Source organism: Chiloscyllium plagiosum, chromosome 6 (genome assembly GCF_004010195.1).
Source record: "Chiloscyllium plagiosum isolate BGI_BamShark_2017 chromosome 6, ASM401019v2, whole genome shotgun sequence".
Lineage (NCBI taxonomy): Eukaryota > Metazoa > Chordata > Chondrichthyes > Orectolobiformes > Hemiscylliidae > Chiloscyllium > Chiloscyllium plagiosum.
The window spans coordinates 4,030,682-4,043,305 of record NC_057715.1 but is presented as its reverse complement, the minus strand read 5'-3'; positions in this window follow the sequence as shown (position 1 = coordinate 4,043,305).

The following is a 12,624-nucleotide window of genomic DNA, read 5'->3' as shown; positions in this document are numbered from 1 at the left end:
TTGAGGAATGCTCTGGATTCCGACTTTTAAAGGTTTCATGCACCTAGTTCAGCTGTACATACATGATTATTTAAAAGACACTCAAAGGACAACACAGTGATTTCTCAAAAGTCCTGGCCAACTGTCTGTCAACTACAAAAAGTGTGGCTTATCATTCATTGCATTGTATTGGCAGCTTGGAGCTTGTGGCATTCCCAATTCAGTGCCAAGTGCCCAGTATATTGCCACTGATTGCTGATGTGTCACTGCTGGACAAATTACCACCAGCTTTGGTTGTTCACCCACCTTCAGTAGCATCACACGAGATTGAAGCATTAGTCTTCCGACATGTTGGAGAATTCGGATCTCCTTCCTTCCTCCTCCCTCCAGTCCCATTTCCTCGGGTTTCAGAGGATTCTGTGTATTGAACCATGTTCATGAAAGTCTTTCTCATTATCGTGAAATCAAAAATACAGCTAGTATAAGGACATCTGTGCAGAGAAAGCTGAGCTAACTTTGCCGACACTGTTCTTCAGAACAGATTGTAGTTAGGAAAAGGTAACATTTACGCTGAAGGCCTCACATCCTGTCATTACATGAGCTACTTTCAGCGCAACCAATTTCACCTACTTAGGCCCCATTATTAACATTTCCTTTTGCTCTGACATACTATCATCCATCCCTTTGTCTCGCGAACTGTCTCTCTCTCTCTCTCTCCAAGCTCCATCGCCACGATCTGCTTACTCCTTTCCTCTTCCCCAATCCTCTTCCTCTTCAGCATATATGCCACTTTCTCCTCATGTCTGTTGGCACTGAGAAATGGTCACTGGACCAGAAATGTTAACTGTGCTTTCTCTCCACAGACCTGCTGAGTTTTTCCAGCAATTTCTGATTTAGTTTCAGATTTTTGCAGTTCTTTGTGCAGTCTAACAGCAGCCAAGGTTGAGGTACACATGTATAGCGTGCACTCAGCAGCATGGTCTATGGATCTCTCAGGAGATGAAATGTAATTTGTACTTGCTGATGATAATCTGGAGATTGGTAAATAAGGGGAAAGGTTCAGGGGTTAGTTTTCATTTCTGAATGATGCAGCACGGAAGATGCTAAGTACTTAACTGATACAATGCATCTTGTTTTAAAGAAAGATAACATTGAATTAACCTGTGTATAAAAGATACTGAATGTGCACTGACATACTCAGGATGACATATGTTAATGGATAACCACACCGTCTTAAAAACAAACCAGATTTAGCCCTGATTAAAGATACCTTTCAAGCTGCAGCACACTAGTAAACCAATGCAATGTAAGAAGATTAAGAAAGCTTAGAATCTTTGCAAGAACAAATTAGAACAAAGAATTTCATGCTGATTTTTTTAAAAAAGTGCAAGTGAGGGAGAGCTTAAGGAAAACTAGTGTGGTATTCTTTCGAAATATGCTTGCTTCTTGGAGAATCAGCAGATTCCAGTTAATGACAAATTAGTTTAATGCCTCGTTTTAAAAAAAAACAGGACTGTGGCATCCATCTGTTATCTTAGAACAGAGTGAAAGATTAAAATCCCCAGCATGAAACTAGTAAAGTCCCTAACTTATTGTAAAAAAAAGTAGTCCAGATGGGTGTCTCTGTGCATTCCCAGACTGTGTGCAACAAAGTTTAGAAAAAGTTTACTCTGCACTGGTTAACAAATTATTGGAATCCAGCCATATGCTTAGACAACAGAAATTTGACCCAGTGCCAATGCTTGCCAGATCAACAGCTACAAACGACAGCCAATCTATTACTTTCTTTTTTGAAGTGTTTTGAATGTCTGCAGCATTTCAACTTGTTAAAGCAAATAATTGAGAAATGGGAATCATTTCCCTTATTGCTCAGCAAGGAGAACAAGGAGTACTTTTGAATTATGTAGCATTTGCTGACACATAACAGAGTATTCTGGCTGCTATGTGCAAGTCCACATGGAGTTTTTATTCTGAACTTCATTATTCATAAAACCGAGAGTAGGCTATTCAGTCCATCAAAACTGTTCCACCATTCCATCCAGATCATATCTGATCTGTACCTTAACTCCATTTATCCACCAAATAAACTCAGATACAATATTGGTTTTGCAACTGATGGGTAATCTTTATTAAACCAGTAAATATAAATGAAATTTTCCTGACACATCAAATTTTCAGTTTGTCATAGATTAGACATTAGTTAAACTTCTGAGTGCAAAGATTTGCATGCATATTGCCTAATCCACAAATATAATTAAACAAAACATCAGAAATATTTACCAATTCATTGATGAATTTACTGTGCTCCCACAATCTCTAATGTGCTCAGTGAAATGCAGCCCTTGACTATCTGCCCATACAACTCCTGTCAGTTTGAATTTATTTCTTAGGCAGATACTTATTCAATTCTTATTTGAAGATTTGAGTACATACAATGTTGCCTAGGCTGTTATTTAATAGTTTCCAAACATTTTATATATTATTTTGAAATTCCATGCTCCGCTATTTTAGTCAAGACATTAATCCATTCACTTGCAATGTGTTGATGTTGCTGAGCCAAATGTAAAGAGGTATATTGGGTGAAAGCACCAAAACCTTGTTGACCTCCTTTTCACTATATATATATGTATAATATATAATATATATGAAATTCCATGCTCCGCTATTTTAGTCAAGACATTAATCCATTCATTTGCAATGTGTTGATGTTGCTGAGCCAAATGTATATTGGGTGAAAGCACTAAAACCTTGTTGACCTCCTTTTCACTATATATATATATATATATATGTATAATATATAATATATATAATATATTATATATATATTATAATATATGGAGCTATGGAACTTGGGAAACAACGAGGAGTGATATTAAACGTGCTTGGCGGTGCAATGCAAGTGATTTTTGGTTCTGTCACCAATTATGCCATTCTAATTTCTGCTATTTCTATAGAGATTGTTTTAATCATTGGTTGACCTGATAATGCCTGTTCTACGTCATTGTTCAGAGTCAGACTTACCCTGTGACTTTCCCAGCTGATAAAAGATTTGAATCAAAAGATAAGATTAGATTCAGTATGGAAGCAGGACCTTTGGCCCAACAAATCCACACTGACTCTCCAAAGAATAACCCACCCAGAGAGGAAACTGGAGCACCCAGAGGAAACCCACATAGACACGGGGAGAATGTACAAACTCTACACAGAGACAGTCACCTGAGGTGGGAACCGAGCCCAGTTCCCTGGCACTATGAAGCAGCAGTGCTAACCACTGAGCCACCGTGCCACCTGTAAAAGAACTAAGGATGGTGCAAATCAGAAACAAAACCAGAAATCTGACCCAGTACCAACACTTGCCAGATTAACAGTTACAAATGATGGCAGATCTATTATTTTCTGTTTCAAAGTATTTTGAATGTCTGCAGCATTTCAACTTGTTCAAGTAAATCTTTAAGAAGTAGGAATCATTACCTTTCTTGCTCAACGAGGAGTACTTTTGAATTATGTAGCATTTGCTGACTCATAATGGAGCATTCTGGCTGCTTTGGACATGTCCACATAGAGTTTTTATTCTGAACTTCATTATTCATAAACACAAGAATAGACCATTTAGCCCATTAAAGCTCAGCATGTCTGGCAGCATCTAAGGAGAGAGATCAATGCTAACGTTTTGGGTGAAGTGACCCTTCCTCAGAAGGTTGTTGGCGAAAGGTATGGTTTCTTTACTTAATTCGCTCAATCAGAGGAGATTCTTGGCTGCACCAAACCAAGGCATTTGCAGGGATTTGCAATCCGATCTGATGGAGGACTGATGAGCTTCATGTAGATTCATAAACGGCATGGGAACATCCAAAAGCTTAGAAATAGAGAAATAGAAAATAGCTAAATTTTACCAGTTATTATTTTTCACAGATGAAAGTTCATTCTCTTTACACATCCCAAGACATGCAAAACATGCAGATTTCCTGCTGAATGGAGGCTTTGGTCATTATGGTTCATTCTATTGAACTATATTTACTAACTCGGACCATCTTGAGGGTGGCTAGGTCTGGGACCACAGCCCATCCAGCCACTGGGCCACCAACTTAATGGTTCGGCATTCAGAGGAATATGATAGAGTCCATGTTTTTGGAACAAATCTCCCTATTCTCCGATTCCTCAGATCCTTGGACAAATGGGCCATCTGCCAGCCTGGTCCTCATGAGGACAGCTGCCCTTGAAGAGGTGCAGGTGATTCACTTTGAGCAAGGATGCCAATTCCTTGCTGCACGATGAGGCCTATTGCTATAACCCTCATGGGCATTCAGTCAAAGACCTGGGCAGCTTACCTCCATCTCCTCCACAGCAGGAAGGGACATACTCCATAGTCATGTCTGAGAGTGAAGGATGCTAGTCAGGCCAATTATAAACTCCTTCATTTGAAGTATGTGACCTTGCAATGTCTCAAGAAATTCAGCTGCTGAGTACTTATCTGCTGTAGATCCAAATACTCAGTTCCGGACAGAGACTCAAGAGGCTATTCCTTACTTGCCTCTGAAGAAACCTTCCCATTTTTCTCCCACTTCTGGATGAGCCGTGTACAGACAATCTGTGGGCTCTCTTTTGCTGAAAGACAAAGATGGAAAGGGGGAAGTGGAGGCTCATAAAGACACTGCACTTGGAAATTATTCCACAATGTCCCACACAGCTCTCCCACAAACTTTTCCATTCACATGAGCAGAAACAAGTTACTCTCTGATCAAGGGCTTTTGCTGCTGCACAGTGCTGAGTGTCATGCACACTGTGTACACATGACAATTGCATGCAACAAGTACAGGCCATACATGTTAAAGGAGTATCTCACTCAGCATATTGTAGTACAGAAGGTAACTACAGCCCCTACAGCACTGAAGACAGTTTCTCGAAGGCTGGGCTAAGACTCTGAGTCTTCCATCAATTGTGACCCAAACTATCTTGGTGAACATGGAAGACTGTCTACAATCCATTGAGACATTCCTGTGAGCCACAATCAAATGCAGTGGGATCTCCACATCCACAGAGTGGCTCATGCCCACGATTCCTGGCCACTGGGCATCAGCCATGCTGGAATACAGGAAAGGAGGCACCAGTCAAAATATATATGTTCATGTTGTTCCCTGCCACATTGTTTATGGAGGTGTGAATGTACTGGTGGAGGTGGTCTTGCTCTGCAGGTGCTCAATATTCACCCACTACATTACTGGCATGATTAAGGTAATTTCATGTGAAAGTTCAGGCACAAACAATGGCATGATACATTGGTGAACTGGTGCAGGACACTTTTTCTCTTGTGCTTTATTAATTGTACAAGTGAATGATTACTCTGCTTTTCAGCCACAATGCCATGCTATTAAGCATGTTGATGATTGTACTGTCCTGGGATTCATTAGGAAGAACAGTGGAATGCCAAGTAGGCACAAGATTGATAACTTGGTATTTACTGATGATAGATGCAATTTAACATTAAATGCTAAGAAATGATGTTTGACTTTTGCAGGTGGTGATATAACCTCACTTCTGTTATGATGGTCCAGGAAGATGTCAATTCACTAAACACTTAGAAGTTTTCAGTTGAACTGAAAACGATGTGACAAAGAGTGCAAAAAGGTACTAAATCATTGCAAACAATTACATTTCCTCAGGACATTGAGACAAGATCAAGCAGACAGAAATCTCTCACTGAACGGTATTTTCTACTGACCTACGTCTTTCAATAGTAAGACTTGGAACCCAACTTTGAATTCTACTCAAGATCCACAGTAAAACAAGTTCAAATTAACGTCACTTCCATCTGTATGAATCCAGAGGATAGAATAAAAACAATCTCAGTAAGAAGCCACAAGGATGTCCATGCCAGATGTCATGAGAAATGGAAACTTTAAAATGAGCACCACAGGGCCTGTTAGACTGAGGTTTGAGTTCAGTAATATCCTTTCCTCAGCTCGAGTTATCCATGATGGGAATGGCAAGAAGTGCAAATATTTTATTCTTCAACGATGAAATAAAGATAGTTACAAAGCTTAAATCATTGTTTTTCTCTAACATGTACTCCTTTTAAAAAATATCCTGGCCCATGGAGGAATTTTAAATACTTTCATATGATATTAACCTATTGAAAATGATTGTCTATGGTATCCTGTTTACATTCCTTGATAAACGTATGTTGGAATTTACTACCTGCACGCAGAGAACAAACAGAAAACTATCAACAGAATATGAAGAGTCCTGTTAGTTCCTTACTTGAGGAAGGGTCCTGGAAGCAAGTCTTGGCTAGAGCCTGCGGCAGGGGTAGAGCAAGCGTGGCCCAGTCGGGGCATGAGTCCTGGAAGGGGTCCTGGACGGAGGCCAGTGGACGGAGGCCAGTGCATGGAGGCAGTGAAGCCTCGTGTTTGGAAGCACAAACCCAGTGAAAAAGGCCTTTAAAGATACTTTTTATTATCATTCTGGACTTTTTAATTGAATTGAATTGAATTTATTGTCACGTGTACCGAGGCACAATGAAAAGCTTTGTCTTGCAAGCAGTACAGGCAGATCACAGAGTTAAATAGCATAGATAAGTAAATAATAGGTAAACAGCGGCAAAAACAAAACACAGATACAGGCGAATGCGAAGAGTTTGCGAATCCATTCAGTATTCTAACAATAGTAGGGTAGAAACTGTTGCGAAACCGGCTGGTGAGTGTGTTCAGGCTTCTGTACCTTCTCCCTGATGGTAGATGTTGTAGAAAAGCATTACCAGGGTGGGATGGATCTCTGAGAATGCTGGCGGCCTTTCCTTGACAGCGGGCCTGGTAGATGGATTCTATAGATGGGAGGTTGGCCTTTGTGATTGTCTGGGCTGAGTTCACCACTCTCTGTAACCGTCTCTGATCTTGAATGGTACAGTTGCCATACCAGGTAATGATACATCCAGACAGAATGCTCTCGATGGCGCATTTATAAAAACCTTCATCCAAGTGCTTATAATAAAGGTTGTTCTATCCTGTTGGAAGCTGTTCAGAGGAGATTCATTGGATTACTTTCGGAGATGAAGTGTTTGTCTTTAAGAAGAGAGATTGAGTGAGTGGTTTAGGGTGACACTGTCTGGACTTTCAAAGAATGAGAGGAGATCTATTTGAGGTATATGAGGCATTAAAAGGGATTGACACAATAGATGCAGAAACGATGGTTCCTTATGTGGGGCAATCCAGAATGAGAGGTCTTACCTTTTAGGATAAGAGGTAACAGATTCAAAATAGAGATGAGGAGGAATTACTTCTCTCAAAGGGTTATGAATCTATGGAATTCATTAACCTAGAGTGCTTCGGCTGCTGGATACTGAATAAGTTTAAGGAGGAGGTAGACAGGTTTTTAATTAGTTATTGGTTTCATGGTTCTGGAGAGAGGGGAGGAGAGTGGAGTTGAGTTTGAGCTGAGATCAGCCATGGTCTTATTAAATGAGGGAGCAGGTTTGAGGGGCTGAATTGCCTACGTCTGCTCCAAGTTCCTACGGTCTTACATTGGGTTAAAGTTTCAGCCAGTCCCAGATGACATTCTCAGAGTCTGAGCTGTTTATTAAGAAAGTGGGCATTGAAATAAATAAGTAAAAGTTGCAGTTCACTGGAAGGCGGTGGAATCAGTAGGGACAGGTCACTATGTTCATTTTAATTGTCCATCCTTCTGATTTCTGCTGAGTCCAGCCCTTGATTGTAGGCACACATTAGTTGGAAGAAGGATGAATAACTGCAAAACGACCTGATTCATTGTGTTAAGCAGTAATCTTATTAAAATCACAATCAACATTTCGAAAGGGCCTGCCATTCGGAACGAGAGTACATTCCCAGAGGAATGGAGCAGCGTCAATGGTGAATGGGTTTGTGGATTTAATCAAAGTGCAGTGGATGCTGGGACATTGAGTAAATTTAAAGAGAAGACAGTCTGATTTTGAATTAGTAACAGTTTGAAGGATTATAGAGAGACGGATTATGAGAGACGGTGAGATGGAACGGAGATCAGCCATGATCATATCAAATAGCAGACAAGCCCAAGGGGCTGAATGGCCTACTCCTGCATGATGATCAGCATGGTCATAGAGGGCTGAAGGGCCTGAGCCTGTGCTGTTCTTTTGTTCTTCTTTTGCTCCTAGTCCTTACATTTTTAATAATTCTTATCAATAGGAAGCATATGAATTAAGTTGTAAAAAGTTGTGAGAAATTATGGTTTTGTGGCAATTTACAACAATCTAATAAATGAGAACAAAAGATGAACAAGAAAGATGAACGATAAAAATGATGGAAAACTACAATACTTTTTCTGATATAAACTCCCTCACCCACAGCCCAGTGATTATTACAACCCCCACTCCAGTGACCTTATAAATCCCCAACCCCAGTCCAGTAATGTTACATTCTACATACAATTTCTAAATAACATACGTGAACAAGTAAAAGGACACACTAAACAATATCTCACGCACAATGAAATGCAACTTGTATTCTGTGAAAATAGGCTCCAACTTCTATCTTCAGGACCTGTGTCTACCAGCTTGCATTTACTCCTGGAATCTGTTGACCTTAACCAAACCACATGATCAACGATACTTCGAGTTGAGTGTTGATAGTGGTATCACCACATCATGAGGCACAGAGTCAAGATTAGGGCGGTGGCTGGAAAAGCACAGAAGGGCAGGCAACATCTGAGGAGCAGGAAAATCGCCGTTTCAGGCAAAAGCCCTTCATCAGGTATGAGGTGCATAGTCAGCTGAATGGAGAGTAAAAAGGCCTGCAATATGTAACACTCTTCATCCTCTCTGGGTATCTTAAAGTATCTGACAGCTACATCAATACTTTGGAAGTTCAGTCAATTTTCTAGCAACACAGTAACCACTCTACAAAGAAGGCTATGATTAGGAACGTTGAGTGTTTCTTTTTTAATTCATTCATGGATTGTGGGTGTAGTTGACTGGGTCAACATTTATGGCAGTCAACGAGAAGGTGGTGGCGAGCTGTCATACTGAACCACTGCAGTCCACACGTTGCAGGATAACCCAGAATACCCTTGAGGGAGTGGCGGTAGGGGGATGTTGTGGAAGCAGGGCAGGTTATAATTCCAAAATTTTAACCCAGCGACAGAGAAGGCATAGTGATCTGTTTCCAAATTAGCAAGATGAGTGGCTTGGAGGGGAACTTTCAGATGGTGTTTCCACGTACCTGCTGCCCTCGTTCTTCTCGATGGAAATGGTCATGTGTTTGGAAGGTGCTGTCTAAGGATCGGAGGTGAACTTCTGCAGTGCACTTTGTAAATAATATGTACTGAGCTACTGAGTGCCAATGATGAAGAGAGTAGATGCTTCTGCATGTGGTGCCAATCAAGCAGTCTGCTTTGTCCTGCTTGTTGTCAAGCTTCTCGAATGTGGATGAAGCTGCACCCAGGAGAAAGTGAGTACTGCAGATGCTGCAGAACAGAGTCTAGAGTGTGGTGCTGGAAAAGCACAGCAGCTCAGGCAGCATCCGAGGAGCAGGAGAATCGACATTTCGGGCATAAGCCCTTCATCAGGAAGGAGCTGCACCCGTCCAGGCAGGTAGGGAGGATTCCATTAGACTCCTGCCTTGTGACTTTAAGATGGTGGACAGGTTTTGCGGAGTCAGGAGAGAGTTACTTGCTGCAGGATTCCCAGTCTCTGACATGCTCTTGTAGCCACTGTGTTTATGTGGCCAACCCAGTTGAGCTTCTGGTCAATGGTAACTCCCCAGGATGTTGGTTATAGGAGATTCACAGATGGTAACATCATTGAATATCCAGGGGGAGTCGTTCGATCGACTCATTACTGGCAGTCATTGCCTGGCATTTGTGTGGTATACATGTTTCTTGTCATTTGTCAGTACAAGCCTAGATATTGTCCAGATTTTGTTACATTTGAACACGGACTATTTCAGAATCTGAGGAGTCGCAAGTGGAGCTGAACATTGTGCAATGATCAGCAAATATCCCCTCAGGTCTCTATTCAGGTTTTCTGCTATCACACTAAAAGTATGCCCCCTTGGTTTTGTTGCTGAAATGCAGGAATGTTCTTTTCCTGATAAGTCTGGTCACTGTGATTACTGATTGCCTATTTCTTCCCAGATATCATTATAAAGAAATAGCCTGTAAAATTATTGTTCTTTAATGAACAAGTAAAGCAATTTCAATTCCTGATAAACTTTATTTTAGGAATGGAGTTGATTCAGAGTGAACTCACTCAGCTGTAAATCTTGCTACCTCCAGGTAAGTTTGCGGAGCACCTACTATAGGATATCCAAAATGCTGTTCTGATTCAGATGATAGATCCTTTTTTAGTGCTGATTTTGAAATCCTGCCAGAGACATCTTGATGGGCTGAATGGCCGACTTCCACTCCTCTGTCTGATTTTTAAAAATTCATTCACAAGATATGGGTATCATTGACTAGACCAACATTTATTGCCCATCCCTAATTGCCCAGAGGGCAGTTGAGAGTCGACCACATTGCTGTCGGTCTGGAATCACATGTAGACCAGGCCAGATAAGGATGGTGGATTCCTTCATTAAAGGACATTAGTGATAGGTTTTCCTGATAATGATTTCATGGCTATCATTAGACTCTTATTTCAACATATTTACTTAATTCAAATTCCAATGTCTGTCATGGCAGTATTCAAACCTGAGTCACCTGGAATATTACCAGAGTCTCTGGATTAATAATCTAGCGTTAATACAATGAGCCTATAACCTTCCCGTGATGATCATATTGATTAAACAGATTGTTGAATGTTGTCTTCGATGTGAATTAGTCAGAATGTGTTCTGTATCAGGGGTGAAGAAGACTCCATGAAGGTAAGTCTTGAACTGCTGTTTTGGATGTCACAGGAGCAGCAGGCCACCTGTGAGACCCACGTTGGAAAAGTGGTCCATTGCTGAATTAAGACTCCTGCTCTCTACATTTGTCACCTCTGTCGCGTGGGATTTGGAACTCCCACTGAAGCGTATCGATCCTAACCTGTCTCTACTTGCTGTGCCTCTGAGGTGAGTTGGGCCATTAGCTGTGAGCACTACTTACTTACCTTGAGAAAAGTAAACAATCCTCAATACTAAAGCAGCAGATGCTGAGAATCCATAGCAGGGCAGTCAGCGTCAGTCAAGGAAAATATGACCCACTACATATTCTTCATTTGAACTTGGTGTTAGTTTTAAGAGTTTCTGGTGATAATATTACTAAGACTTTTAAAAGGTCTGCAATATACTTTCTTGATCATGAAGGTATCTGCCTCTTAGAAGCTGTTTGGCTGTTCCCAATGTGAGGTCTGTTAAAAGGAACAGTGGAAAAGCTCCAGTCAGGTTTAGAGGAGGTTCAAATTGTTTTTACTATTTCAGCTTCCCCACATAACCAAACGTACAGAGAGTCCTAGAGTCGGAGATGTACAGCACAGCAACAGACCCTATGGTCCAACTCACTCATACTGAGCAGACCGGTGAGCCTGACATTGGTGGTGGGCAAGTTGTTGGAGGGTAGCCTGAGTGATAGGATTTACACAGATTTGGAAAGACAAGGACTGATTAGGGATAGTCAACATGGCTTTGTGCATGGGAAATTGTGCCTCACGAGCTTGATTGAGTTTTTTGAAAAAGAAACAAAGAGGATTGAGGGCAGAGCGGTGGATGTGATCGATATGGACTTCAGTAAGGCATTCAACAAGGTTCCTCATAGGAGACTGGCTAGCAAGGTTAGATCATGTGGATTACAGAGAGAACTGACTATTTATATAAGATATCTGGTTGGCACAGATGAGTTGAACAAAGGGGTCTTTTTCCGTGATGTATATCTCTATGATTCTATGACTCTACATCCTAAGTTAATCTAGTCCTATTTTCCAGCACTAGGCCCATCTCCCTCCAAACCCTTTCTATTTATATACTCCTCCAGATGCCTTTTAAATGTTGTAATTGAACCCACCTCCACCACTTCCTCTGGCAGCTCATTCCATACACGCACCATCCTCTGTTTAAAAAAAGTTGCCCCTTAGATCTCTTTTATATCTTTCTCCTCTCATTCTAAACCTATGCTCTTGACCATTTTGAACTCCCCTATCCTGGGAAAAAGACCTTGACTATTCACTCTATTCAAGTCCCCAAGTGTAACAACACCTGTTACAGCCACATATGCACTCACCCAGAGAGTAGAAGAGAATCATCCTCATCTGCAAGGGACTGCCAGTGATGATAAACGGTGTCCCTTATGATATTATAAACTTCTATAAGGTCAACCCCTCAGCCTCCGACACTCCAGGGAAAACAGCTCCAGCCTATTCAGCCTCTCCCTATCGCTCAAATCCTTAAACCTCGTTTCTGTTTCTTTGTGGTGAAAATTGCTCCCATAGAGTTTTAGCAGAGAGAGAGAGAGATAGAGAGACCTCTTTGGTCCTCCATTCCTCTTGCAGATCTTTGGAAGTACTCGCAAAATAATCCCCCAGCCCTGCTCCTTCTCCATAATGCTTCACATCTTTTATTTCTCGAATACCTGTTCTATTACTTCCTGAAATTTAGTATTCAATCTGCTTCCAATGCCCTTTCAGGCTTTCCAATGCTTAACAACTCATTGTGTACAAATAAATGTTTCCTCATCTCTCTACTTTGT